The sequence below is a fragment of the Erpetoichthys calabaricus genome, chromosome 15, assembly GCF_900747795.2.
Source record: "Erpetoichthys calabaricus chromosome 15, fErpCal1.3, whole genome shotgun sequence".
NCBI lineage: Eukaryota > Metazoa > Chordata > Cladistia > Polypteriformes > Polypteridae > Erpetoichthys > Erpetoichthys calabaricus.
Window position 1 is genome coordinate 16716388 of NC_041408.2, and position 27233 is coordinate 16743620.

General features: G+C 41.4%; 1 protein-coding gene across 2 annotated transcripts in view; it reads left to right on the top strand.

Moving 5' to 3' along the window:
• The first annotated feature begins 3083 nt into the window (after positions 1–3083).
• ppm1ba (protein phosphatase, Mg2+/Mn2+ dependent, 1Ba) overlaps positions 3084–27233 on the top strand; it is a 109691-nt gene continuing 85541 nt past the window's right edge. The window contains exon 1 of one of the 2 annotated variants that reach the window (XM_051919636.1): positions 3084–3449. The gene's annotated coding sequence lies outside the window, so the exon portion shown is untranslated. The remainder of the gene's footprint in view (positions 3450–27233) is intronic. The other variant, XM_028820966.2, reaches the window with a different exon arrangement.

Sequence of the window (27233 nt, forward strand, 5' to 3'; positions counted from 1 at the left end):
ATCATAACTGCACACCGCCTACCAACCACATTAGCTCATGGTTTATAAAAAAAGAAGTTCTGATAGGATAATGGATGGATGGAAGTTCTGATACTTCTGATAAACCAACAGCACCACAACTGATGCCCATTGTCTTAACAAAATTTTCCAGGCAAAGCCATGTAATACAGCTAGTCTTTATAATATAAACAGAAAATAATTTACACTGGATGAAGGAGAAAAAGAAAGAGATAAATCAGAAGCTATGCTTAACCAGAGTGATTACAGTAGAAAAGAAACCATTTATACTGTATGTCCAGTAGTTCTTGCCATTAGTGACTGGTAACGTTTTCTCAAAGGTAATAAGCACTGATTGGAACAGGTTAATATTTTAAGCTATTGGAGAAAACACATCCAGTGCTGAGCGTTTTTGATGAGTACAGTTATGTTTTCATCCCAGTTCAGATTGTGAGTAATAGCTGTGCCGAAAATGTAAATTATTTCACCCTGTTGACAATGACATCATTTATAACTAGGGGTGGTGTAGGAGGTGAAGAGTGAAATCCACAATCATTTCTACTATTAAGATAATGAAGAACTGGCCAACAGATCCAACTACCCCTGATCTGGCACATCATCCCCATCTGTGATCAGGCCAAACAGGGTGGCAATCATCACAAAACTTAAGCAATTTAAGATATGGGTTACTGTAGGTGTAGTTACTGGTGTACAGAGAGGAATGGAGAGAAGACAACAAAGCCCTGAGGTGACCTTGTGCTGAGGATCAGGTGGCCTGTCTGATGTCTGCTCCTTAGAAAGTCTGAGATCCAAAGACAATGTGCCATAGTCCACACTCAGACCGAGCAGTCTGCTATGGAGAAGTTCTGGTGCGACTGTATTAAAATACAGAACTGAAATCCATAAATAAAATCCTGGCTTAAGTACATAAAGTACAAAATTATGTACAAAAAAATCCCCTTGGGATTAATAAAATATCTATCTATCTATCTATCTATCTATCTATCTATCTATCTATCTATCTATCATAGTGTTTTCCGTATCTATCTATCTATCTATCTATCTATCTATCTATCTATCTATCTATCTATCTATCTATCTATCTATCTATCTATCTATCATAGTGTTTTCCGTATCTATCTATCTATCTATCTATCTATCTATCTATCTATCTATCTATCTATCTATCTATCTATCTATCATAGTGTTTTCCGTATCTATCTATCTATCTATCTATCTATCTATCTATCTATCTATCTATCTATCTATCTATCTATCTATCTATCTATCATAGTGTTTTCCGTATCTATCTATCTATCTATCTATCTATCTATCTATCTATCTATCTATCTATCTAAAGAAGTAAGTGGAGAGCCACGTTCATTGCATCCTCAACTGACCTTTTGACAGGGTAAGCAAACTATTGTGAGTCAAGGAGAGAATTTGTGACAGAAGAATCAGACATTTAAATGACTTTATTATTACAGTTGTACCCTTAATACACCACTAATATTTTCTAGAATTGCGGTGGGCTGGCGCCCTGCCCAGGGCTTGTTTCCTGCCTTGCGCCCTGTGTTGGCTGGGATTGGCTCCAGCAGACCCCCGTGACCCTGTAGTTAGGATATAGCGGGATGGATGGGTGGATGTTTTCTAGAATTGTCTGGCTCCTATTTGAAGTTCCCAGCAACATTGTTTACGTTGTTTCTTGATTTTAAAAAAATACAATTTGATTAAATATTTCTGGAAAAGCAGGCTGTATAACTCGTTTAATAGAGCTATCGCCTGGCACGCTGTAACACTAGAAGCTGACCTATGAAATATGCAGCTCGAGTAAGAAGTCATTTTAAATACATGCATTAAAAATAGTATTTGGGGTCGCTGGTAGAACTGCACGTCGCGGCTAAAGCTGGAATGGGTTAACTGCCTACTACCTTGTAAAGAGTCATTAAAAGTGCTTTTACCCATTATATTGCATTGAATGGATGAAATTAGCTGTGTTACCTTTTTAGAAAGGTTTTAATGTGAACGATATGTATATATAAGGCATACACCACTGCGTTCTGGAAAACATAGAAACAACATAATGTTCAACTTTAATTTTACCGAAATGCTCATTCAGCACACGATTCCCGGATGTACCGTCACAAGCACTGGTTTCCGGGCGAACAGCTTCTATTGGCAATGCGCCACACTGCATGCCGATGGGAAGTGGCTCCTCGGCAATGCAGCGCAAACAAAATATTTTGGTTCAGAAGATGACGTAATGCTCGAGTTCTGATTGGCTAAAGGTGACTTCATTGGAAACCGCATACGGGGATTCTATGCCCCTCCCTTCAACTTCTTGACAGCCACGTTAGAAAGCCTAGGACCTGTTTTAACGGTCATTACCGCACCAGCTAAAGTGGGTGGCTTTTTCTGCTGCTAGTGCCAGTGTGACCAACCGCGAGAAAACATATTTCTGACATATTACAGGCAGCAGTTGGTCTGGGTAGAAAGCAACCACGGAGTCCACCATGTTGACTGTAATATATTCAGTACATTTAAAGATGCTAAAAATCGCGTGTGTGTTTTCAGCACCTCAAGCAGTTCTAGCACGGAACGTCAGAGCAGTTTTAATGATACAAAATCGACATACAGTTAATGAATTGTGCAAAAAGTCACGATTTTACGTGCTAGGTGAATCATTCGAATTTACACTAAATACATCTCAAAACAAAATGTGTTCGTTATAATTAAGAATCGCACTGAAAAACGTATTTCCACATTTTGGACACTTTACCTGAACGGCACGTATCTATCATATAAATGATGTTAGGCAGGGAGGAATTGCGCACAGTAAAAAGGCAAGGAAGGCGGGGACAGGCGCGGGTGTTTTAGCTGTCGGCTGGAATGCTCTACAAGGTGTCATTCGTAAGCCATGTCTGGACAAACAGTGCTTCCAGTATTTTTGACAAGTCGTTCGCCTATCACCGTGGCGCATGTGGGGGAGGGGCAATAGGGCTCGTTTTCGAAGGACAGACAGAGTAACCAATCAGAGTTCAATTCTGAATGAACTGTTTGCCAATGAGCAGCGAGAAGGGTCTGCTGAAGTCCCGCCTCTCGCGCGAGCTGAGGCAGAGCCGGAGTCCTTCAATGGAGGCGAGCGCGTCATCTGCAGTTCCTCTGTAGTTCAACTTCGTTCTTTTTGGGTTATATATACTGCGTGTTTCTTTCTTTTCATATGTGCCCATCGCTGAGCAAGTATTAACCACTTCTTTGACCCTCAGTCGACTGTGACCCTAGGACAGAATGATTAAACGCTATGATCAGCACGAGCTGATCCACCGACAGCCGCTGGAAAGGGGATCGCCATACACAGCGGCCTCCGAGTGAAGCTGGGCCCGGGCTCGGGCCCTTAGTGGACGCAACTGGCACTGTTGTTCGGGACTCTGTTTCAATTGTGCCCCAAAGACGTGAGTACTCGACACAGCTACTTATTCAGTTTATCTTGTGAAATAAGGGGTCATGTGTACTGTATGTTGGCTACGTGAGAAACAGGCTCGCCCACGAAGTGCAGAATATACCCCGGGGCGAGCGTGTGTGTATGTGCACGAGTGTGCGTGTGGATTCGGACGGCGAAGTGCTGCACCAATGCAACCTTTTATTTAAATACTGGAGCGAGCGAGCGAGCGAGTGAGTGGGGGCCTGGGGAGGGGGAAGGCGGAGGCGTTATATAATTCTGCGTTTTGCCTTCAAAGACGTCAAGTTACATAACTTCATTGGCGAATAACGGGGGGCTTAAGCGGTGGCTGCTCACCCGAGCCCCTGCCGTTGGAAGCCACGGTTTGCCCTTTTGAGTAAATAGCGTTTTCGCACCCGAGTCTGTTTATGGGATGTACTGGGTCGCCCCCCTTGTCTTTCCCCTCTTGTTAACGTCACGCAGCAACAACAACACAGCCACTGATACCAGTGTAACTGCTAGAGCGGCTTAAGCGGCCTCCCATTACCCGCGAGCCCTTGGCACTTTGATACGCCATCTTGCTGCAGTTTACTAACTGTCAGCAGTCAGCTGTGGCCTCATATCGTCATGTTAACTTAAAAATGTCGTTGTCAGTGGGGGTGCATGTGGCTGTAGGTTGTCGTTCTAACAGATTTTCTTAATGAGAGGCAATTTCCTGCTGTTAATCGGATGGTTTTACCATGCAGTCAATCTGTAATCTAAAACATTTTAAGTAGTAATCTGGAAAAAACATTCCTTATATTACTAGAATAATCTTATTATTTTTACCCCGGTACTTAAGGGGCTCAATAATTTTGATTTATTCACTACTTGTTGTTCAAGCAAATGCTGCAGTGGATCCAGTGACAGTTGGTCTATTCTGTTTGTCATGGAGAATGTGTCTTAATGAAATGAGTAGAAAGATGCAGAAGAATCAAGTGGTGTTTACACAGCCATGTAGATGCTACAGTTCAAGGGCACAGCGACAATTCTAACTACAGAGATAGTTCATTAATTGAATTTTGTGCTTGTCTAGCTTTTCAAAGCACTTTACTTAGATAGTGGGGGGTCACTCCAATCACCAACAAAGTGCAGCATCCACATGGATGATGAGATGGCAGCCATTCTTGTGCCAGTATGCTCACCACACATTATATATTGGGAGGTGAAGTGGTGAAGCCAATTTGAGACCGGGGATGATTTGGGGACTACAATTTAACAAGACCATGATGAGAAATTTATTATGGACAACTGGTAACACCCTGCTCTTTTTCCAAAAATGCCATGGGATTTTTTATGATCACGGGGAGTCAGGACCTTGGTTTTTTATATCCAAAGGATAGTGCTCATTTTTTAAAATTTTTTGTACAACACAGTGTCACCTTCACTGCACTGGGTCATTGGGATCTACATATAGACCACAGAGTAAGCACTCCTGGTGGTCTCACTAACTCCTTTTCCAGCAGCAATTCAAGCTTTTCTGCATGGACTCACATCCAGGTACTGGCCAGGCCCAAATATGCTTAGCTTTAGGTGGATTACCCGTTCTAAAGTGTAGGCGGCAAGAACCGGTTTCTGAATCAAATTGAAAATCCATAACTCAGAGTCTGAGGATAGGATTTGAAAATCACTGTCCAATAGTTGGGGGGGGGGACTCCATCTTTGACTAGCATTGATAGCTGACTTGATACAATATATGGAGTGTTTAGTTTTGAAAATCCAGTGTTATGAGTGTGAAGGATAGCACTGTTGTTTTCAATACAAAGTACTGTAAACATAATGTTAATTTGTGATGGCGATTTAGTGTCATGGTTGCTGCCTTACAGCTTTAGGAGAGCGAGTCAGAATCCCATCCACCTTGGGGTTATTTTCTGGGTTTATGTGTTTTCTGTTTCTTCCCACAGTCCAAAGGTTTAGAAGTAAGTTGCATCAGTGTTGCTAAACTGTTTGAAGTGTGTGTTTGTTTTTGAGTGTTTTCCATCTGCGATTGAGGCTTCATTTATAAAACCTTTCATGTATTGAAGCGTGAAAAGATACGTACACCAAAAAAAAAAATTGAACAGTGAACCTCAGTAGGCTTTGTGCTGTAGGAACCAAGTTACATGAACTATTCCATAACATTTCAGTAATTATTTACCACTTCTGACATAAAACTAGGGGGCTCCGCCCCCTGCTCGCTTCGCTCGCCAACCCCTGGTGTTGGGAATGACAAAGAGCGTGATGTATGAATGAGATATAGAATAGTGTGAAGGTGTAGATGATGCAAATAGAAACAAACAATAAAGTGTGTGGCACAGTGTAAAGGTTTATTGGAAAATTTCTTTGTAAATGCCGTTTAAGTGTAAAAGGTAATTCCAGGTCAGAATTTGTAAGGTCAATGAAGATGGTCATTGTCGTGATCAGAGTCAAGTTTGTCAGAGCTTAGAAAGAGTTGTGTCTCTCCAGGAAGTAATGCAATGACTTGGGTATTTATGTTTTTTCACATTAATATTTTTTGGACATAATATAGTGCGTTGTGTTAAAAGGGGCATTTGGTCTAATGAGATTGCTGTTCCAAATCTGTCTGTAACTAAGTCGTCGCAGATAAAGGCTTGAGGAATTGTAATAATATCTGGGTGAAGTCCATCTGTATTGGTGAGTGTACCATCTGCCAGTTGTAATAACCAATTGTTATGATCTGGATCTGGACATCGCATGTTTTGTACTAACTGTATCTTTTGAAAGCAATGCCAATTGTCTGCGTATTTTAAGGTGCACTGAACAATAGCTGAGCGCATGGAATGTGGAACAATAGCTAAGCACTGTCTAAAATCTCCTCCTAATAAAAGTACCTTTCATCGAAAGGGAATATTATTATTTATAAACATTTGTAGAAGTTTATGAATGGTGTTGAGTAAGTGAGTGGATGCCATTGTACATTCATCAATAATTAACAGTTTTGCAAGACGGATGTCATGTGCAGTGCCACTGTTAATGTTCATAGTGGATACCGATTTGTAGGATCTAATGCAGTTCATAAAGATTTCACTTTGAGGTACATCATTAGTTAGAAGCTTCTGTAGATATTCAGGATATGAATGTAAAGGAGGCAGTCTAATTTGACCCTTTTGATAACAACGTGTAAATTCATTACTTGTATTGCCAGTTGTTTCTTCAGGGAAGTTAAGTGAATGACAATGATTGCAAATGACATTCATTAATCCGAATGAATTTTCCTGAATAGTGGACTCATTATTGAAGGCGTTGTCAGCTAACTGGCGCAAGCGTTTAGCAGGTGTCTGTCGTTGATGTCTGTGACGTGTATCTTTTGCTTGTGCCGTTTGAGAGTCGCGTCGTTGTATGTCCATTATTTGGGACGTGTTGTTTTGGAGGTGTAATCGATTTGCCTGTGCCGTGTGAGAAGCCCGTTGTAGTTTACGGCGTGCATTGTTTGTATTGAGCCTTGCCCGTTTTTGTATGTCGGTCAGTTGAGCTTTCTCTTTTTGGAGCCTTGCGTGCTTGTTTTCCGGCAGTCCAGATGCGCGGTGTAGACGTCTGCGTTTATTTATTTTGTCCCTTCGCTGCCGTTTCTGTATGTCTGAGACGGGAGGTGTTTCGTTTTGAACCCGTGCCTGTTTCGATGCAGTACTGTGAGACGCGCGCTGCATGCGTCCACGTTCAGTGTGTCTGTCCATTTGGGTTCGTTTCTGTAACTGTGTTAGTTGAGCTTTGCGTTTTTGGAGCCGAGACATTTTTTCTTCCAGAGTTTCAGAAGCGCGTTGGAGCCGACGTGTATTGTTTTTTTTTCATGCGGGTTCGTGTGTTTGGTCCCGTTACTCGAGCCGTATCGTTTTGTACCCGTGATCGTGAATTCATGAATTGTTTGTTGTTCAGCGTTAGAAATATGGATAAGTAATAAGGAGGATCGCACTCACTGTTAATATGGAGCCTTTTCTGCGGTTGAACGGTTAATAGTGCCTCATTGTAATGAGATCCACCTATGCTGCATAGTGTGAATTGTGTTTGGTCCTGTTGTCCGAGCCGTATCGTTTTGTACCCGTGATCGTGAATTTATGACTTGTTTGTTCTTGAGCGTGATAAATATGGATAAGTAATAAGGAGGATCGCACTCACTGTTAATATGGAGCCTTTTCTGCGGTTGAATGGTTAATAATGCCTCATTGTAATGAGATCCACCTATGCTGCATAGTGTGAACGTGTTGAGATGACGTATGTTTAATACGGACGGTTCATTTAGAAATGGGGCTTTGTGTGTCATTTGTTATTTATGTTACTGTGGTCGAGGGTCTGAATCGTCGTTTTTGTGTACGTTTCGTGTGCTATGGCCGTAGTCTGTCCCGTTTCGTGTCCAATGGGCTTTGTGTGGTGCTCGCGGCTTCTTTTTTTTTTGTGTGCTAGGGGCTTGTTGAATCCTCCTCTTTGTGTGTCCCATTTCGTGTGCAACGGCGTTGGACTCCTTTTTTCTGTGGTCTGACTCCTTTTTTGTGTGCGCGATGCCTCATTTCTTATTTTACGTTGCATTCCATCCGGTTCCCGTTGCTTGCTTTGGGGAGAGAGATTTGTGGGGCGCCTGCGCAGTACGTCTTTTGCGGCCACGGCCCATTGCCGGATGTCCCTGCTTCCATCCGGTTTACCATTCTCGGTTAGTAATGTGGATAGGTCATTATGATAGCAACTGATGAAAAGAATTCATAATTGCAGAATTTTGGTATTTAAGGGGTCCCTCTAGAGTTCCTGTTTCTCTTGCACGATTTGGCTCAAAAACTAATCAGCACCTCGTCATCTCAGAACAGGGTTCAGTGTCCAGTTTGGTATTTTTCCATCCAGCCGTTTCAGCTCTAGACCTTCCTCAAGAAACTGTGACATGCAGATACACACACAAACAGACACACACCCATAATTGAGATATCAATGTTTCACTATCAGGGGACCCTAAAACATCAAGATCCGTGAAAAACCGGAGATCAAATTTTTGACAAATCTAAAGCTTTCGCTCCTCCCCCATAGACAATTGGTTTTGGTGGGGGAAATCAGATTTATAAAACCTGAGACATGGAAATTTATATGAAATTTTCCGTTTCTAAATCACAATCCCCTTGCAAATGTGCACAAGTGGAAGTGCTTCATATTCCACCCCTATGTGGAGCATGCTAATCCGCCTCTGACGTATGCTGTCATAATGCTGCAGAACGTTACTGGTTGGTAGAGCAGCCTCCTACCTGATGTATCAAGACACTGCCACTTGTATTCAGGAGTATCCACAACCGACAGCACAGTATCCTACGTGGCATTACAACACTGCATTCTGGGGGTCAGAGAAAGACGTAAGGCACCGGCTGTTGAGCGCATAGCTGCTATTACCTGGCATATGTTATGACATGATTGCTGTTATAATGTATAGTATAAACAATTTGAAAATCAGGGTCCAGCTGCTTACCTTACCAATATGCCAGACCCCACATGAATTCTGGGTTAACTGGAACTAATTTGGACCGATATGAGAGAGCGTGTCCTATGATGAACTGTCATTTAAATGTTTTTTTCTTACTTTACACTAGATCCTTCTAGGACATCCTTTGTGGCTCTGAATGACTTAAGTACTTAGCCAGCAGAGTCAAACCTATTTTAAAGAGTTTTGACAGAGCTAAAATTGGATTATATTATGTTAGGAATAATCCATTAAAAACTTCACATTTACCTTTTAAGTGTTAAACTTAGTTATAAAGTGAACATGCCTTTCACTTAAGTGTGTCATTTGACATCAATATGTATCACAACAGATATTTCCTAAAATGTAGCCAGATTTTCTCTCTGTGCCTAGGCAACATGATCATCATCATCATCTTAGAATTGGCATGTGAAGTGCTAATTTATATTTAGCATCTGCCAAATTTATTCATTGCAATGTCATTTGCTGAGCATGCAGTGCATATTTTCATCTCAGTTTTTAAGCTTTCAAGTTTGATTTCCCACAGTGTTTAAAGGAAGAGAAAATAGCCAACATGTTACAGAAATTCTTAATTTACAATAGAGTTAAGGGTCTATTTCATGAAGAACCCTTTCATAAGTGGCAGTTTGCATTTATGCTGACACTTGAAGTCATTGAAAGGCATGGCCATGATGACTACACAAAGTATAAAAACTTATTTGTGAAACTTCTTTGGGGGGAGGGGGGTGATCTTTCAGTCCATCATTGGCTCAGCTGGTTAGCTAATAGCTAAGATGTCTCAATGCATCATCCAGTAAAGTTGTCAAGGATTTTGCTTCAGCTGCACAGCTTAATAGTTTGTTCCAGATTCCGACGAAGAGAACTTACTAAATGGTTACTAAACTTTAAATATAACGGTACATGTATCAACCCCACCGCCACTCAGGGGTGCTTTTCCCATGCCTTAACTGATGAACTGTACCACCCCTTCCAGATGTGTACAGCACTGTATATAAAATAGCCATGTTGAAAGTTATCTCGATACAATTCCCAATTCTAAAAGCTTAACTTACTGACTTCCTTTTCATCCTTAAGAACTCTGCCACATCTACATTTTAATTCTTCCCTCCCAAAAATACTATACAGGTCTGACCGTGCCATGTTCTAAAACTTTTAAATGCTTTAACTCTTTGCGGGCTGAATATTTTTTCCACAAAACAGTTTCTAAAAAGCAATGGTTTCACACAGAAATCAACATAAAACGTCTGTTGCTGCATGCTGTGAGTGCCAGTTTGCCAAGAATATGCATCAGGCTTGCTGCCAGGCTGTCTTTGCATGGCTGAGTCAAAGTCACAGTGCATTGCAATCTGGTTTCTACCTGTTATCATTAAGTGGCAGTCTTCCGTGGCGAACATTGTCAATGCAATGATTAGCGGGGGACCACTTAGCTGAAGCTGGAACCTCACATTCGTTTTCAATCACTCCGAGTCCAGTTCAGAGATAACAGGCAAAATGTCTTCCATGGAGTGTTTTGCTTTACGCATTCACTTAATCTCTCGCCAAATGTCAGTGCCATTTTTGCCATTGTTTGCGTCTTGCTACTCACACGAGCGCAGGAAATCTCAGTCGGACCAGTGAATCTAACTTTCCTTCTAGCAACGAGCGTCCAACTAAAACAGAGCGGTTGGTTTTGTCAAAGCTTACAGTCGATTACCATTGTCAACTCCTCCTTTTGACAAAAGTCGACATCAGCCCTGAAAGAGTTAATGAAAATATTGCTAGGTGTGGCATTTTGATATATTAAAGAATTGCTTTGTTCTGTTTTTAAATGCAACATTATAAAATCCCAGATAATCTTTTCTCTTGACCATACCATTAGCAGTTTGCCTTTTTGTTTAAAAAAACAAATGTCTGATCACATTGTTTTGGTTGTGGTTTTGTTAATTAAGCAAATTCAAAAGTAAGGTAAAAAGACCCGATGGGAGTTAACTTGACACTTCTGTTTTTATATGTTTAATTGAACAAGTACTCTGAAAAAATTGGTACACCAAGGTGTCGAAGGGCTGCATATTTCTCTATTATAAAAAAAAAAAAGACTTGCAACGAGACGTGATCTTTTAAAGAGAGACCGAGACACTTTCACTTCCTGCGAGACGGACAAGTCACGTCATACTTACAACCTTTAGAAGCAAGTCCCGTGATGCACACGCAGAGCAGGTTAGAGATAATGGAAGTAGGAAAATTCAAAAGTCCCAAAATAATGAGAGTAAAGATTGAATTAGCGCAAACAAAATGAAAATATTACTTGGTGAAATAACGGAACTGCAAAAGAGATTGAATATTCAGGTGCTGTACAGGCTTCTAAATGTTCGAAGTGCGGCACAGCATAAGCAGCAAGCAAGCAGCTGATCGAGCAAAAGGAGGTGAAAAAAAACATGTTACTTGTTTCCCAATGTATCGCCATATAAGAGGGATTTTGGAGGAGCAGCTGTGTCTCGTTGGTGTGCGTTCAGCCCCCCTCTTCACAACAGCGAGTAGCGCTGGCTCGGGGTGAAACCCCCTAGTCTATCTTAAAATGAACTTGTCATTTCTGGTGAATATTTATAAAGGGTAAGCAAAACAATACTCCAGTTTGCTCCAGTTCAGTTCTGTGTATTCATATTACAGTGGAACCTCGGTTCACGACCATAATTCGTTCCAAAACTCTGGTCGTGAACCGAAGCAATTTCTCCCATAGGATTGTATGTAAATACAATTAATCCGTTCCAGACCGTACGAACTGTATGTAAATATATATATTTTTTAGTTTTTAAGCACAACTATAGTTAATTATACCATAGAATGCACAGCATAATAGTAAACTAAATGTAAAAACATTGAATAACACTGAGAAAACCTTGAACAACAGAGAAAACTAAAACTGCAATAGTTCGCGCTATAGTGCTAGGAACCGCTCGCTAAAAACACTTTTTTTTAATGAGTTTTAAGCACAGGGAAAAAATTAACATTTGAAAAATCCGTAATTTAATAAACCACCAAGAAAAGTAACATTGCAACAATGCAGGCTACGAACCGATCGCTGTAAACAGAAGTGAAAACAAAAACAAGCCTTCTCTACCTTATGCGTCCCTCGTTCGCTCTCTCTCGTGCCTGTGTGTGTGCGTGCGTCTCCCTTTTGCGAGCCTGGAGTGCCTGTGTGTGTGTCTCTCTAGCGCGCTCCTGTGTGTGCGCGCGCCTCTCTCTCCCGCCGCCTGTGTGTGTGTGTCTCTCTTTTGCGAGCCTGGAGCACCTGTGTGTGTGTGTGTCTCTCTAGAGTGCTCCTGTGTGTGTGCGCGTGCGCCTCTCTCTCGCGTGCTCCTGTGTGTGTGCCGCGGCTCTCTCTGTCTCGCACTGCCTGTGTGTGTGCCTCTGTGTCTCGCGCTGCCTCTGTGTGTGTGTGTCTGTGTGTGTGTGTGTGTGTGTGTGTGTGTGTGTGTGTGTGTGTGTGTGTGTGTGTGTGTGTGTGTGTCACACTCTCTCGCGCTCTCTCTTGCTCGCTGCACAGGAAATGCACAGGGAGAGACTGAACATGTACAAACCGAAAGGGAACCTGGCTTGTTCCTATACCGAGTGTGTGGTAGTGAACCGAGGCAAAAGTTTGGCGAACTTTTTGGTCGTGTACCGAGACGTTCGTGAACCGAGGTTCCACTTTATGTGCTTCAACTTATGAGCCTGGTGCTATATACACTAATTGCAAGTATATTGTGATAATGAAGTGCCACAAACACAGAGGAATGTTGAAATATACTTTAATATGCATATATACGGCATTGTTAAATCCTAAATTCCTACAGTCCTAGATCAGCTGTATTTTGAAAAGGATCCTTATATAAGCAAATGATGCAAACAGGAAGACAATGTAGAATATTTCAGTTCTGTTTTTGGTAAGTTTATTAGTATTAAATCAAATGTGGTCAAACCAACAAAGACACTTCCATGACATTTGTTACTTCTTACAAGCTTAGCCTAGTCTAATTTAAATTGTGTTTTGAACTTGCAGTCTGCTAATACTTGTAACAGGAGAGTAGTGCCTCATAGCTGGTGTAATAAAATTAGATTGAAGAGTTCTCGTGTTGCTTTAAAAAAAAAAAAAAAAGTTTTGATTGAAATGGATATGAAAACATCTTGATCTGTAGGATCCTATGTATAGTGATTCCAAGTTTGGACATTGATACAATGTATTTGCTATAGTTAACTGTAACTGATAAATGATGTGTCATATAGTAGTGGTGGGTGGTGTACCCATATGACTGTCCTACAACCGGAAATTTACAGTATCGTTGGTACCGGGATATGCCTTTTTGCATTTTAAAATGAATAAGTTATTCTTTACACAATCCACCAATTTAAAGAAGCTAGTTGTTTTCATAACCTAACAGATGTAGGTAAAATTTACGAATAACGTGTAAATACTGCATGTAGTAGTAAATGAGTTATTTTGAACTTGTGATAATTCTTGTCACAATTTCACCCTCTAAAAGGGCATTTAATGTTGGGAGAAATGTGGTCACATTACATAGGGCAGCGCTAAAGCCAGAAACTGGTAACAGAATGGCATTTCTAGCAAAGAACTTGTGAAGAACATACTGGCGAGTTTTTAAACAATAAAAAACTTTGAAAATTGCCATTGAAAATAGTCAAGTCATTCATGTCAGTCAGTCATTTTCTTAGTTCTGAAGAGTGTTGTACCAGTCTGCTGGTGTCTGTCCCACACCTGTCCACTGTAGGGTGAACACACACATACACACACACATACACTACACACTCACACACACACGCATTAGGGCCATTTTAGCATTGCCACAACACTTAACCTCCATGTCTTTGGACAGTGGGAGGAAGGAATTTTCTTTGTAACAAGTAAGCCCGCGATTCTCTAGAGAATCGTAAATCCAAGAATGGCAATCAGTTTCTGTTCCGTCCAATATTTGGATGGATGACATATCATGGAGGGTGGGTGCGTCTGGGGAAATGTCATTTAATTAAATAAGCATATCTGGACTAAGGCGGTTTCGTATTGTGGAGACGTGATTCCGTTGCCTTTGCTGACACCGACTGCTGGCAGAGTGGAGCACAGCAAGTTTAGGTGTGGACGGTCGCGTTCAAGCAGCTGTAGAACCTGGCGTGCACACTTTACTTCATGTTAAGTTCACAGGTCGTGAAGTGGGCGCCACCTACTGACTCTGGGAAGCTGCTGCGTTTGACTCTGGGGCGCCGCGGCGCAATTCTACTACAGCGGATTCATTGTGTGGGCACCTTCGTTCATTGTTGTTGCGTTCGTTCATTGTGTCTATCCATACGGGCTCCTTTTGTATTTCCGTTAGTTGAGCTCTTTCATTGTGGAGCCGTGACGTGTTTGCTTCTGGTGTGTCTGAAGTGGGCGCCACCTACTGACTGGGGGAAGCCGCTGCGTTTGAGCGCAGTGCGCATGCGTTTCGGTGCGTCCGTGCATAAATTAAAACTGTGGTTTAGTAATATAGATACAATCCGATTTTTAAACAATAGAGATTAGATATAAATTCATAATTTATTTGTTAAGCGTAAATGTTTTGTAAACTCTCTCATTTTTCCTTGCTAACCACAATTTGCTTTAGAAAAAAATGTTTTGCTCCAGAAAGTGGATACTGCACAAAATAGGGATTCTTTTTTCTCTTGAATCCTACTGTTTCCTTTCAATGTTTAGTGTCTGGATTAATATTTGCATATTCCAGAACTATCAACTTTTGAATTTAAATATTTATAATTTCATCCTGGAATTCACTGCCTCTGTAAATACTATCCATTTAAAAAAGAAAAATTGTCTTAAATTGATTGTAGAAGCCCTGAATTTCCGTATTTGATTTTTGTGTGCATGTGTGTGCTGTTCTTTTTGTTTTTAAACTTGCACAAGAATAATTTAAAGATGACTTGCATGTATCTTGTCACATTGTTACCTCAGTGTGTGTGCATGACATGCATTTACGTGAAAGTAACAATTGCTAAATACAAGTGCTAAAGTACATACACTAGTTATCGAGTTAGTACAAGCAGTAAAACATCCCATGCATTCTTAACAGATGTTAAAAATCCAACACCCAAAAGTTTATTTGCAAAGGAGACTTACAAGTTGGTGCAGGATTTAAAAATGTTGTATTGTAGACATTGCACAATAACTTGCAACAGGTCCACTGAGGATGCCATCTCCATAACACTTCACACCACCCTGTCTCATCTGGAGAACAAGAACTGTTATGCCAGGCTGCTGTTTGTGGACTACAGCTCTGCATTTAACACCATCATTCCATCCCAGCTCATCGCTAAACTCCTGGATCTGGGGCTTAGCTCTTCACTGTGCAACTGGGTACTGGACCTCCTCACTGGCAGACCTTAGCAAGTGCGTATTGGTGGAAAAACCTCCTCCGTCAACAGTGGCACCCTGCAGGGCAACATGCTGAGCCCCCTGCTTTACTCTGTCTACACCCATGTCTCCGTGGCTAAGTACAGCTCTAACACCATCCTCAAGTTTGCTGACGATACTACTGTAATAGGTCTGATCAGCGAGAACGATAAGACGGCCTACAGGGAGGAGGTCAGACTCCTGGCAGAATGGTGTTGGAACAACAACCTCAACGTTAGCAACACTAAGGAGATGATTGTGAATTTCTGCAAACAGGCAACAGAGCACGGCCCCATCTACATCGGAGGTGAGGCTATGGAGCAGGTCAGCAGCTTTAGGTTCCTCGGAGTCACCCTCACTGATGATCTTAAATGGTCAAGTCACACTGCGGCAGTAGTCCAGAAAGCCCAACAACACCTCTACTTCCTCAGGAGACTGAGTAAGGCCCGGATGTCCCCCACAATCCTGCTACCTGCACATATACTTCTGCCACTGTCTCTATTTATTCCTAGGATTCTGGTTTTATTTATTTACTTATTTATATTGTGTGTTGTTTGTCTATGTTCACTGTCTGCAGGGGCATATGCAAGCAAGCATTTCATTATATATGGTACTTGTAGACATGACAATAAAGAATTGAATTAACTGACTCGAGCCCAGTGCTGATGAAATGCCAAGGACCCTGAACTGTATAAGTCAGCTGGAATGGTGGTTATAATGTTTAAATGTTTATTATGGCTGATTACTGGTAATAAGTTTGGAAATTCTATGTTCTCGTCAGTCAATCTCAGCCCATAACCTAATTATTTCTTGACAATTCCCCCTACCATTGTTAATTTTAAGCTTAAAAAAAGAGCTCAATTTTCTGGAAAGTCACTGTACAGTAGTGCAACCATCATGTGCAGCCAAGTTATATAATTACTTTTAATTGTGTTTTTAAATTTGAATATACCTATACATTTTTAGAGTGTGCAACAAGAACATGGCTGCCAGGTAAAAGGTAAAGTTTAGCTGTGATGACATTTTGAAAAGCAGGAACAATACACACTATTGTATTTCTGTTTCCTTATCAGCTAAAGAACTTTTTGAACTTTCCTTTTTAGTTTTCTCTTTTCTAGTAGTTTCTACTTTTGGTACGTATGTATTACTTGCTAAAATGTACAATTTTAAAAGTGATTCTTTTAGCAAAATAGGCAGCTCATAACCCAACGCTCAACTTGGGCTCTGCATTGCATTCTAACTCTTAGTGTGTTAAGTTTCTTGAAGAACATTAAATTCTTTGACTTGGACAATTTTGCTGAAATTATGCATTTCATCTAATTTAAATCTTATCTTTCCAAATTGCAAAGTTGCTGCTCAATGATGGTAAAGTTTAAAGGTTACTAAGGGTGCTACTTTAAACTACACTCCTAATTAGCTGGTTCCATGTTATTTCCAGTTCAGCTTGTAGCACATCTGTATTTATGGTGGTTTTTGGTTTGAACTTTTTATATTTATATTTTTAATATAGAGGTCATACCTGCACTCAGTATTGCAGGTGTGGTTTCATAAGTACACTGTTTAACTTGTTTGTTTTTAATTGTCCATTTGCTGTAACTTTGTGTACTGTAGGCAGGAATCAATTCACGGAATTATTTCAACTAAATAGTAGTTTGTTTTTTTTTTTGGGTTTTTTTTTTTTGTAACTGACAAAAACATCCCAGTTTAATATGAAAGTCTTAGGCTATGAATGCTTTTAATGGCTACTGTAGTATGCATTTATCATTTTTCATGTTTTTCAATCTTCTATTTTCTTTTTATAATCTAAAATGTCTAAATATTAAATGTCTGAATCATATATGAACACAGCCCTCCTCTAGTATTGGCACCCTTGGTAAATAAAGGCTAAATTTTCTGTGATAAAAAATGCATTATTTATGTAAACCTATATCTGTACCTCAAGTACTGGCACCCCTTAAAAAGTCATATGAGTAAACTCTTAACAAGTATAGTCCCCATTGGTATGTTTCATTTTTAAGTTCAACTGTGTAGGAACTCTTAAGTGGTCAGCCAGGACTTTCTGTTTTACCAGGGAGTAAACATTAGGTGGCACACAGGTCAAATTCCCTTAGTCATCCATCACAATGGGAAAGACCCATGAACAAAAAGGTGCAACAAAAGGATGATGATCTGCACAGTCAGGAATTGTCAATGGTTGTAATTTCCCGTTTCTACTACTGCAGCCATAATTAATATGTTTAAGAGCAACCCGAATCATCCTAAAAGAGCATATGTATCCATATAGACCCAGTACACACCGAGGAGGATGGTTTGAGTGGCCAAGGAATCTCCAAGACATATAGGTGGAGAAGTTAGTTTGATTTTGGAGTTAGAAAGTCTCCAAAACTCTGATCTCTACATAAGCAGAAGTTGTTTGGGAGGGCTGATAGAAAACAAGCATATGCTAACATCAAGCTGAAATTACAGACAGTTTGCCAGATATTACTGGAACTTTTAATGCAAATGAGTTCTATGGTCAGATGAGACAAAACTGAGATTTTTAGCAGCATATATCAGGGATGGATTTGGCATAGAGACATACAGAACATACTTCAAGACTGTGAAGTATGGTGGTGGCTCTTTTCTAATGTTGTATTTGTTTCTCTGCCAAAGGTCCAGGATAGCTTGTATGGATACATGGTATCGGATTACGTCAAGGATCTGCAGATATCAAAACTTACTGCTTCTGGCAGAATCCCTAACTTGGACTGTGTTTGAATCTTCCAGCATGACAGTGATCCAAAGTGGGATGAGCTAACATGAACTTACTGTTCAAGTTTACTATTTTTCCATTGATGCCATCGAATTCCAATGTATAATCTAATGCAAGAGAGGTTTGTCCCTTCCATCAGATTGTTTATTTTTAAAACGTGCCATGTGCTGTCTGCCCATGCAAAACACATTTATGTCTAATAGAGTTTTTTAGGAGACTTTTCAACTGTTTAGGAGGAATGGCCCACAGAAGCTTGCTCTCTGTCGGACCAGGTTAACAACTGCACCTCTGATCTTTGCAGTTCAAAATCATCACCCCTACTTTGAGTGCCGCCTTAAGGAGTCGTTGGATTGGTTTAGAAATGTGACTCTCAATGAGCCGTCTAATTTAACCAACCCAGATAATTATGTTTCTAGATCTATATATTGTATTTTGTAAGGTGTAGCAGGTTCAGCCTTTGTCTCCGTCTTTTTTGTTTCCCCCAGTCCTTCTTGGTATGACTGACATGACATCAGACTGATCTCTAGTGCGATGGAAGATTAGTGTGTATCAGTGATTCTTTTATGCCCCAAACTTTTAATTTGAATTTGTCCTCTAAAATTATGATTTTTGGAAGTGACCTACATATGAGGAGCTTAAAATATTATTTCGCCGCTCTATTAATTGCACTGAATGTTGGCATTACAGCTAGATTTTTTTTTAAGTTAAATGTTGACTTAAAAAAGACAAAGATGGCATTCTTGTCAGCACAAGAACAATTTCTAAGCGTTTTTGTTTGGTATTCACAGAAGATGAAATGAAGCAATCTCTTTCACTTTTGGTCTTTTAAGACAGGAAATGAAGTGATAGCTTTTAATAGCAATCTGACTGCTTCATCACATCTGTGTAACACCCTTGTTTTGGAATTTATTCTTAGATGTTTTATTACCCATATATTTCAGAGTGAAAATAGAAAATACTACTTCTGCATTTTTAAAGTTCAGTATTTTGAGGTGTGTGGCCATGTTAAGGGTGTATATGTTAAGTGGGTCTTGACTTTAAATGAGTTTCTTGGGTGAGAGAGATGGAGAGAGCACTTTCTCTTGGTGTGTTTTGGTTCAAGCATGAGATACAAAAATGTTTGTAGTGTTGGCACTAGAACTAAAAACTGACACAAGTTTATATACTGTATCTTAAAAGGATATGCTTCCATTTAAGGTTGACTTGGTTGGTATAGTCCATTATTACACTTGTAGCGTTAAAGTCTGAAGGAACAAAATATTCTAATGAACAGATTTTTAGGAATGATGCATTTTGCCAAGTTGTATCATGGAGTTTTTAATGTACATTTTTTTAGGTAAACCATGTCAATCATTACTGTTTATATCAAGAAAGATGTGCATGCTGTGCTTCCATCCATCCATTATCCAACCTGCTATATCCTAACTACAGGGTCACGGGGGTCTGCTGGAGCCAATCCCAGCCAACACAGGGCGCAAGGCAGGAACAAATCCCCGGGCGAGAGAGAGAACATGCAAACTCCACACAGGGAGGACACGAGAAGTGAACCCAGGTCTCCTAACTGCGAGGCAGCAGCACTACCCACTGCGCCACCGTGCCACCCACATGCTGTGCTTTCACAATGAAAATATAGGTATAGTTTTCTATGTGATGTTAAGAAAACTAACGTTGTCGGAAGTTATGAAGGCAATTTAACCCTTAGTTGTCCTGCTAATTCTTTAGACTTTGCTGTTCTTTTTTTGCCAAAGGTAGTTTAGCTTGGATAAGAATGTTTTTTGTATTCATACATGTAAGGACAAGGCCTGTGATACAGGCAGCTAAAATGACGATACTCTGCAGTGTTGCTGGGCTTGCATTCTTTCGATGGGAGAGAAGAGCCTTGGAGTCGTGTTTCTTTTTTTTTTTTTTTTTTTTTTTTTTCAGACTTGGGAAGGGCCTGGCTTTTATGATAGCCTCTTTAGAGATTGTCTTAGGCGTATTTACAGATACTTCCTACTTAAACATGCAGGCAAGATTACTGTACATGTTACTGCTTGCCATGGACTCGTATCACACTCTTCTACAACAACACATTTTATTTCTCAGTCTGTGGAAGGTTTAAATCCTGTTTTGGATATAGTGTATATTGCTTTCTTTTATTTGTTTCTCCAAATACAGGCTGGTTTGTATGTTGCAGATTCAGAGATGCCACAGGCATGGGTCCAATTTGTGGCTTGTGTATGATTTTCTTTCTGATAACACAGATTTCTTCCCACAGCCTACCATTACTGTACTCTGTCCTGTGATGGACTAGTTTCTAACCCATGTTTGGTTTCTACCTTGGGCTTTGGATATTCTAGTTACTTAATTCTGTGTAGTGATGAATACAGTTTCTGAATACCGGTGAAAGTTAGATTTCTATATAACAAATGTAACTGGTTGTTTGTAACTCGTAATGTAATGTAACTCGTTCTGCTGGGAGACTTCAATGCTCACGTGGGCATTGACAGTGAGACCTGGAAGGGCGTGATTGGGAGGAATGGCCCCCCCTGATCTGAACCCGAGCGGTGTTTTGTTATTGGACTTCTGTGCTCGTCACGGATTGTCCATAACGAACACCATGTTCAAGCATAGGGGTGTTCATATGTGCACTTGGCACCAGGACACCCTAGGCCTCAGTTCGATGATCGACTTTGTGGTCGTGTCGTCGGACTTGCGGGCCACATGTCTTGGACACTCGGGTGAAGAGAGGGGCGGAGCTGTCAACTGATCACCACCTGGTGGTGAGTTGGCTTCGATGGTGGGGGAGGATGCCGGTCAGGCGTGGTAGGCCCCCAAACGTGTTGTGAGGGTCTGCTGGGAACGTCTGGCAGAGCCCCCTGTCAGAAGTAGCTTCAACTCCCACCTCCGGCAGAACTTCGACCACATCCTGAGGGAGGTGGGGGACATTGAGTCCGAATGGGCCATGTTCCGTGCCTCTATTGTTGAGGCAGCTGACCGGAGCTGTGGCCGTAAGGTGGTCGGTGCCTGTCGTGGCGGCAATCCCCGAACCCCGCTGGTGGACACCGGCGGTGAAGGATGCCGTCAAGCTGAAGAAGGAGTCCCTACAGGACCCCTTTTGTCCTGTGGGACCCCGGAGGCAGCTGATAGGTACCGGCAGGCCAAGCGGAATGCGGCTTTGGTGGTTGCTGAGGCAAAAACTCGGGCGTGGGAGGAGTTTGGGGAGGCCATGGAGAATGACTTTCGGACGGCTTCGAGGAGATTCTGGTCCACCATCCGGCGTCTCAGGAAGGGGAAGCAGTGCAGTGTCAACACTGTATATGGTGGGGATGGTGCGCTGCTGACCTCGACTCGGGACGTTGTGGGTCGGTGGGGGGAATACTTCGAAGACCTCCTCAATCCCATTAACATGCCTTCCAATGAGGAAGCAGAGCCTGGGGACTCAGAGGTGGGCTCCCCCATCTCTGGGACTGAGGTCACCGAGGTGGTCAAAAAACTCCTTGGTGGCAGGGCCCCGGGGGTGGATGAGATACGCCCGGAGTTCCTCAAGGCTCTGGATGTTGTAGGACTGTCTTGGCTGACACGCCTCTGCAACATCGCATGGACATCAGGGACAGTGCCTCTGGATTGGCAGACCGGAGTGGTGGTCCCCTCTTTAAGAAGGGGGATCGGAGGGTGTGTTCCAACTACAGAGGGATCACACTCCTCAGCCTCCCTGGAAAAGTCTATTCAGGGGTCCTGGAGAGGAGGGTCCGTCGGATAGTCGAGCTCGGATTCAGGAGGAACAGTGTGGTTTTCGTCCTGGTCGCGGAACAGTGGACCAGCTCTATACCCTTAGCAGGGTCCTGGAGGGTGCATGGGAGTTTGCCCAACCAGTCTACATGTGTTTTGTGGACTTAGAAAAGGCATTCGACCGTGTCCCTCGGGGAATCCTGTGGGGGGTACTCCGAGAGTATGGGGTACCGGCCCCCCTGATAAGAGCTGTTCAGTCCCTGTACGATCGGTGCCAGAGCTTGGTCCGCAATTGCCGGCAGTAAGTCGAACCCCGTTTCCAGTGAGAGTTGGACTCCGCCAGGGCTGCCCTTTGTCACCGATTCTGTTCATAACTTTTATGGACAGAATTTCTAGGCGCAGCCAGGGTGTTGAGGGGGTCCGGTTTGGTGGGCTCAGGATTGGGTCACTGCTTTTTGCAGATGATGTTGTCCTGTTTGCTTCATCAGGCCGTGATCTTCAGCTCTCTCTGGATCGGTTTGCAGCCGAGTGTGAAGCGGCTGGGATGAGAATCAGCACCTCCAAATCCGAGACCATGGTCCTCAGCCGGAAAAGGGTGGAGTGCCCTCTCAGGGTTGGTAGCGAGATCCTGCCCAAGTGGAGGAGTTCAAGTATCTCGGGGTCTTGTTCACGAGTGAGGGAAGAATGGAGCGTGAGATCGACAGGCGGATCGGTGCGGCATCCGCAGTAATGCGGGCATTGCATCGGTCTGTCGTGGTGAAAAAGGAGCTGAGCCGCAAGGCGAAGCTCTCAATTTACCAGTCGATCTATGTTCCTACCCTCACCTATGGTCATGAGCTATGGGTAGTGACCGAAAGAACGAGATCGCGAATACAAAGCGGCTGAAATGAGTTTCCTCCGCAGGGTGTCTGGGCTTTCCCTTAAAGATAGGGTGAGAAGCTCAGTCATCCGGGAGGGGCTCAGAGTAGAGCCGCTGCTCCTCCGCATCGAGAGGAGTCAGATGAGGTGGCTCGGGCATCTGATCAGGATGCCTCCTGGACGCCTCCCTGGTGAGGTGTTCTGGGGCACGTCCAACCGGGAGGAGGCCCCGGGGGAAGACCCAGGACACGCTGGAGGGACTATGTCTCTCGACTGGCCTGGGAACGCCTTGGGATTCTCCCGGAAGAACTAGAAGAAGTGGCCGGGGAGAGGGAAGTCTGGGCATCTCTGCTCAAGCTGCTGCCCCCGCGACCCGACCTCGGATAAGCGGGAGACAATGGATGGATGGATGGAACTGGTTGTTTGGTAACATGACACAAAATTTATACTAAAACTCTTAATACTCAATACTTTAATACTCAAGTTGTTCAAGGTCTGTAGAAATGTTTCGCCTTCTAACACTCGGATACTTCCTATGAATTCCTTATCCCTGGCATATACTCTGTCACATTAAATTCTGCCCCAGAGCTGCCTGACAAGTACAAGTATTTTAAAATATTTTATTTTTACAAACACAGATATATATCTATTATAATAAAAAAAAATCTTGGGAAGAGAGATGAGACGTGAGTTTCTCAGAGAGACACTTTCATGTGCCGCGACACGAGACTTTGTGCCAAGAGATTTAACCACACCCAGGGATGGAAATAAAAGACAAACAGTAGTTGACAAAGTAGAACGTCTTAAAGAATTCAAAAACGTTGGCGCGATACACATGCAGAGCAGGTTAGAGATATTGGAAGTACGAAAATTCGAAAGTCTCAAAAAAACGATAGTAAAGATTGCATTAGCTCAAACAAACGGAAATTATTACTCGCGAAAAGAGATCAAATATATTGTTTGGATTTAAACTTTAAATCGGAGACTTGTCATACACCTTTATCGTAAGAGCATCCCTTATCTGCGATGGAGCGTTTGATCAGAAGAAAATATGAAGCTGGTTTTAACTTAAAGGTTGTTGAAGTAGCGAAAGAAATTGGTAACTGCGCTGCTGCAACAAAATTCAATGTGTCAGAGAAACTGGTGTGAGATTGGAGGAGGCAAGAAGATGAAAAAAAAAAAAAATAGTGTAAGTGTCGCATTTTTGAACGGGCGTATAAGTTGGGGTCTGATTTCGTGATCGATTTTTTTTCCAGGTTTCAAGACCTGACTTGTCTATGAGTATATACGGTAAATATTGTATAATTTTTCTGTATTATGAAATGGTTCTCAATTCAGTCAAACATAGAACGATAATAAAGACCTGACTTATGATTTCTTTTCATGCCTAAATTGATTACTGCACTGATCGCTATTAAAACAATACAATTTTTCATTTGACAAGATTCTCCGTGAGTAAGCAAGTCTTTATATATGGATGAAGCAAAATTTATGTTTGCGCATTCTTGACATTTTGTTTTCAAGACACATGGCACAAATGTAATTTTCAATGCAAGTCTTTGGCCATGGTTGTAGTGAGTGGTCTGAAATAATTCAATCTGATCTATCAAGAGGGGAACAGTACAAGGGTTGTGACGATGGTGTAATTGTAGTATTTACCAGGGGTGCCAATAATTGTGGATATTGTATGTCGTGTTCCAGCTTTACACTAAAACAGCTACACTCGTTTTCTGAAAATTGGAGGATAAATTGTTGATGGACCAACTCGGTGTATGGACTATATGGCATCTTAATACAGTAGCAGGGAGGGCTCGGTAAACCTGATACTGAGTTTCTGTTGTTAAGCATTAAACTACACCTTTATAGCTATCATTGAAGATTAAATGAGAGTCCACTAGTGCAGCTTGAGTGCAGAACAAGTGGTCAATGGGATGTGCTAAAGAAGAATCCATATTTACATTGTGAATATCTCTCATCCTGTCAAATTATTCTTTTCTTTTTCTAATGGGTGCAGTTCCCTGTGAGTGTGTGTTTTAAATCAAAACCTTTCTGTTCAAATGGTTTCTTTCATGAGCATCTTCCTTTCTGCTCGGTACTTGGAGGTTGTTTTTTTTTTTTTGTTTTGTTTTTTCTAATTATGTGAAAAGAAGAAAGTGCAACCAAACCTGAAAAGTTCTAAGAGGAATGGAACTGCAGTAAGCTGGATAGAATCCTGTGAGTTGTGTAATTGTGTTTATTAGTAATTTACAACTTTTTTTTTTCTATCAAACAGATTGGTCTGATGATTACAATGAATGCAACAGAAAACCCGCAGGTTTAGGCTGCAGTGTTAAAGAATGAGCCATTGTACTTTGTAAATGCCCAGTGCAGAGTCCTTTTGGTCAAATAAAAAGCCGTTTGAAGCTGGTGATATTTTATACTGAATGAAGGTTTATATATATTTTCCTTTTAAAAAAAACTCTGCTTTTCAAGCAGTTATAAATGCAGACCCACTTGTGATACTGCTGCCACAAAGGCATCTTTCTTATGTGCATGGTAACTAGTTGTCTTTTTATTTTGATATTACAGTACAACTTGGACATTCTGGAAAAGATGATCAGTATCAACTTCTGATACTGGTAGTCTGAAGATTAAAAATAAATTTACTACATTTGCAAGGTTTATTTTTTGTTTTGTTTTAATAATCTTTCTTGATCACACTAATGGTAATATCTCACAGTGGCTTCCAAAGTATTTAGAAAGCAATTTGTCATAGACTTCCAATAAACCAGACTTAATGCCTCATATGGTAAATCTGCATGTAGATTTAGGTTTTTTTTTTTTTTTAGGTAGAAATGCTGATTAAAGATTTCTATTCATTGATTGTTGTAATTACTGTGTCTGTCTCTTGTGACATGTTTACTGCATTCAATTCATTGTAGACGGTGGCTTATAGGTAGCTTATGATCTGTCACATTCATGTCAGAATGTCTACATGTTCAAGTGTATGGTCTAATATGTATAGTAAGAACTGAGGTGAGCATTCAGTATGTTTGACTTGGCTTCATGCTACTCCGTGTCACATCAAGTAACAGCTGGTTAGAATCTTTTGTTCTTTTGTTGTCCTTAATTGTGGAAAGAACCCAGTGTGTGTGTGTGTGTGTGTGTGTGTGTATATGTATATACAGTATATGTATATATCTATGTACAGTCATATGAAAAAGTTTGGGAACCCCTCTCAGCCTGCATACATTCAACAAAAAAAGATAACCGTGGTATGTCTTTCATTTCCTGGAAACATCTGAGTACTGGGGTGTTTTCCAAACAAAGATTTTTAGTGAAGCAGTATTTATGAAATTAAATCAAATATTAAAAACTGGCCGTGCAAAAATTTGGGTCCCCTTGTAATTTTGCTGATTTGAATGCCTGTCACTGATCAATGCTGATTACTTGCAACACCAAATTGGTTGGATGAGCTCGTTAAGCCTTGAACTTCATAGACAGGTGTGTCCAATCATGAGATATAAAGGTATTTAAGGTGGTCAGTTGTAAGTTGTGCTTCCCTTTGACTCTCCTCTGAAGAGTGACAGCATGGGATCCTCAAAGCAATTCTCAAAAGATCTGAAAACAAAGATTGTTGAGTCTCATGCTTTAGGGGAAGGCTACAAAAAGCTGTCTCAGAGGTTTAAACTGTCAGTTTCAACTGTAAGGAATGGAATCAGGAAATGGAAGGCCACAGGCACAGTTGCTGTTAAACCCAGCAGGTCTGGCAGGCCAAGACAAATACAGGAGCAGGATTGTGAGAATGGTTACAGACAATCCACAGATCACCTCCAAAGACCTGCAAGAACATCTTGCTGCAGATGGTGTATCTGTACATCGTTCTACAATTCAGCGCAATTTGCACAAAGAACATCTGTATGGCAGGGTGATGAGACAAAAATTGAGTTATTTGGTCATGACAAAAAGCACTTTGCATGGCGGAAGAAGAACACCGAATTCCAAGAAAAACACCTGGTACCTACTGTCAAATTTGGTGGAGGTTCCCTCTTGCTGTGTGGCTAGTTCAGGGACTGGGGCCCTTGTTAAAGTTGAGGGTCAGATGAATTTGATGGCAGCCATCAAATTTAACTTAACTGGAGCGTTTTTGTATGGAAGAATGGTCAAAAATACCTCCATCCAGAATCCAGACACTCATCAAAGGCTATAGGAGGCATCTAGAGGCTAAAAGGAGGCTCAACTAAGTATTGATGTCATATCTCTGTTGGGGTGCCCAAATTTATGCATCTGTCTAATTTTGTTATGATGCATATTGCATATTTTCTGTTAATCCAGTAAACTTAATGTCACTGCTGAAATACTACTGTTTCTATAAGGCATGTCATATATTAAAAGGAAGTTGATACTTTGAAAGCTCAGCCATTGATGGACAAAAATCCAAAGAATTAAGAGGGGTTCACAAACTTTTTAATATGACTGTATGTATGTATGTATGTTCGTTCCTTCCAGCATCACTTCTGAACGTCTGGAGCGATTTTCATGAAACTTGGTACACATGTTTCTTATTGGTCAACTAAAAATACTATAGGGTGAAATCAACCCTAACCCACCCCCT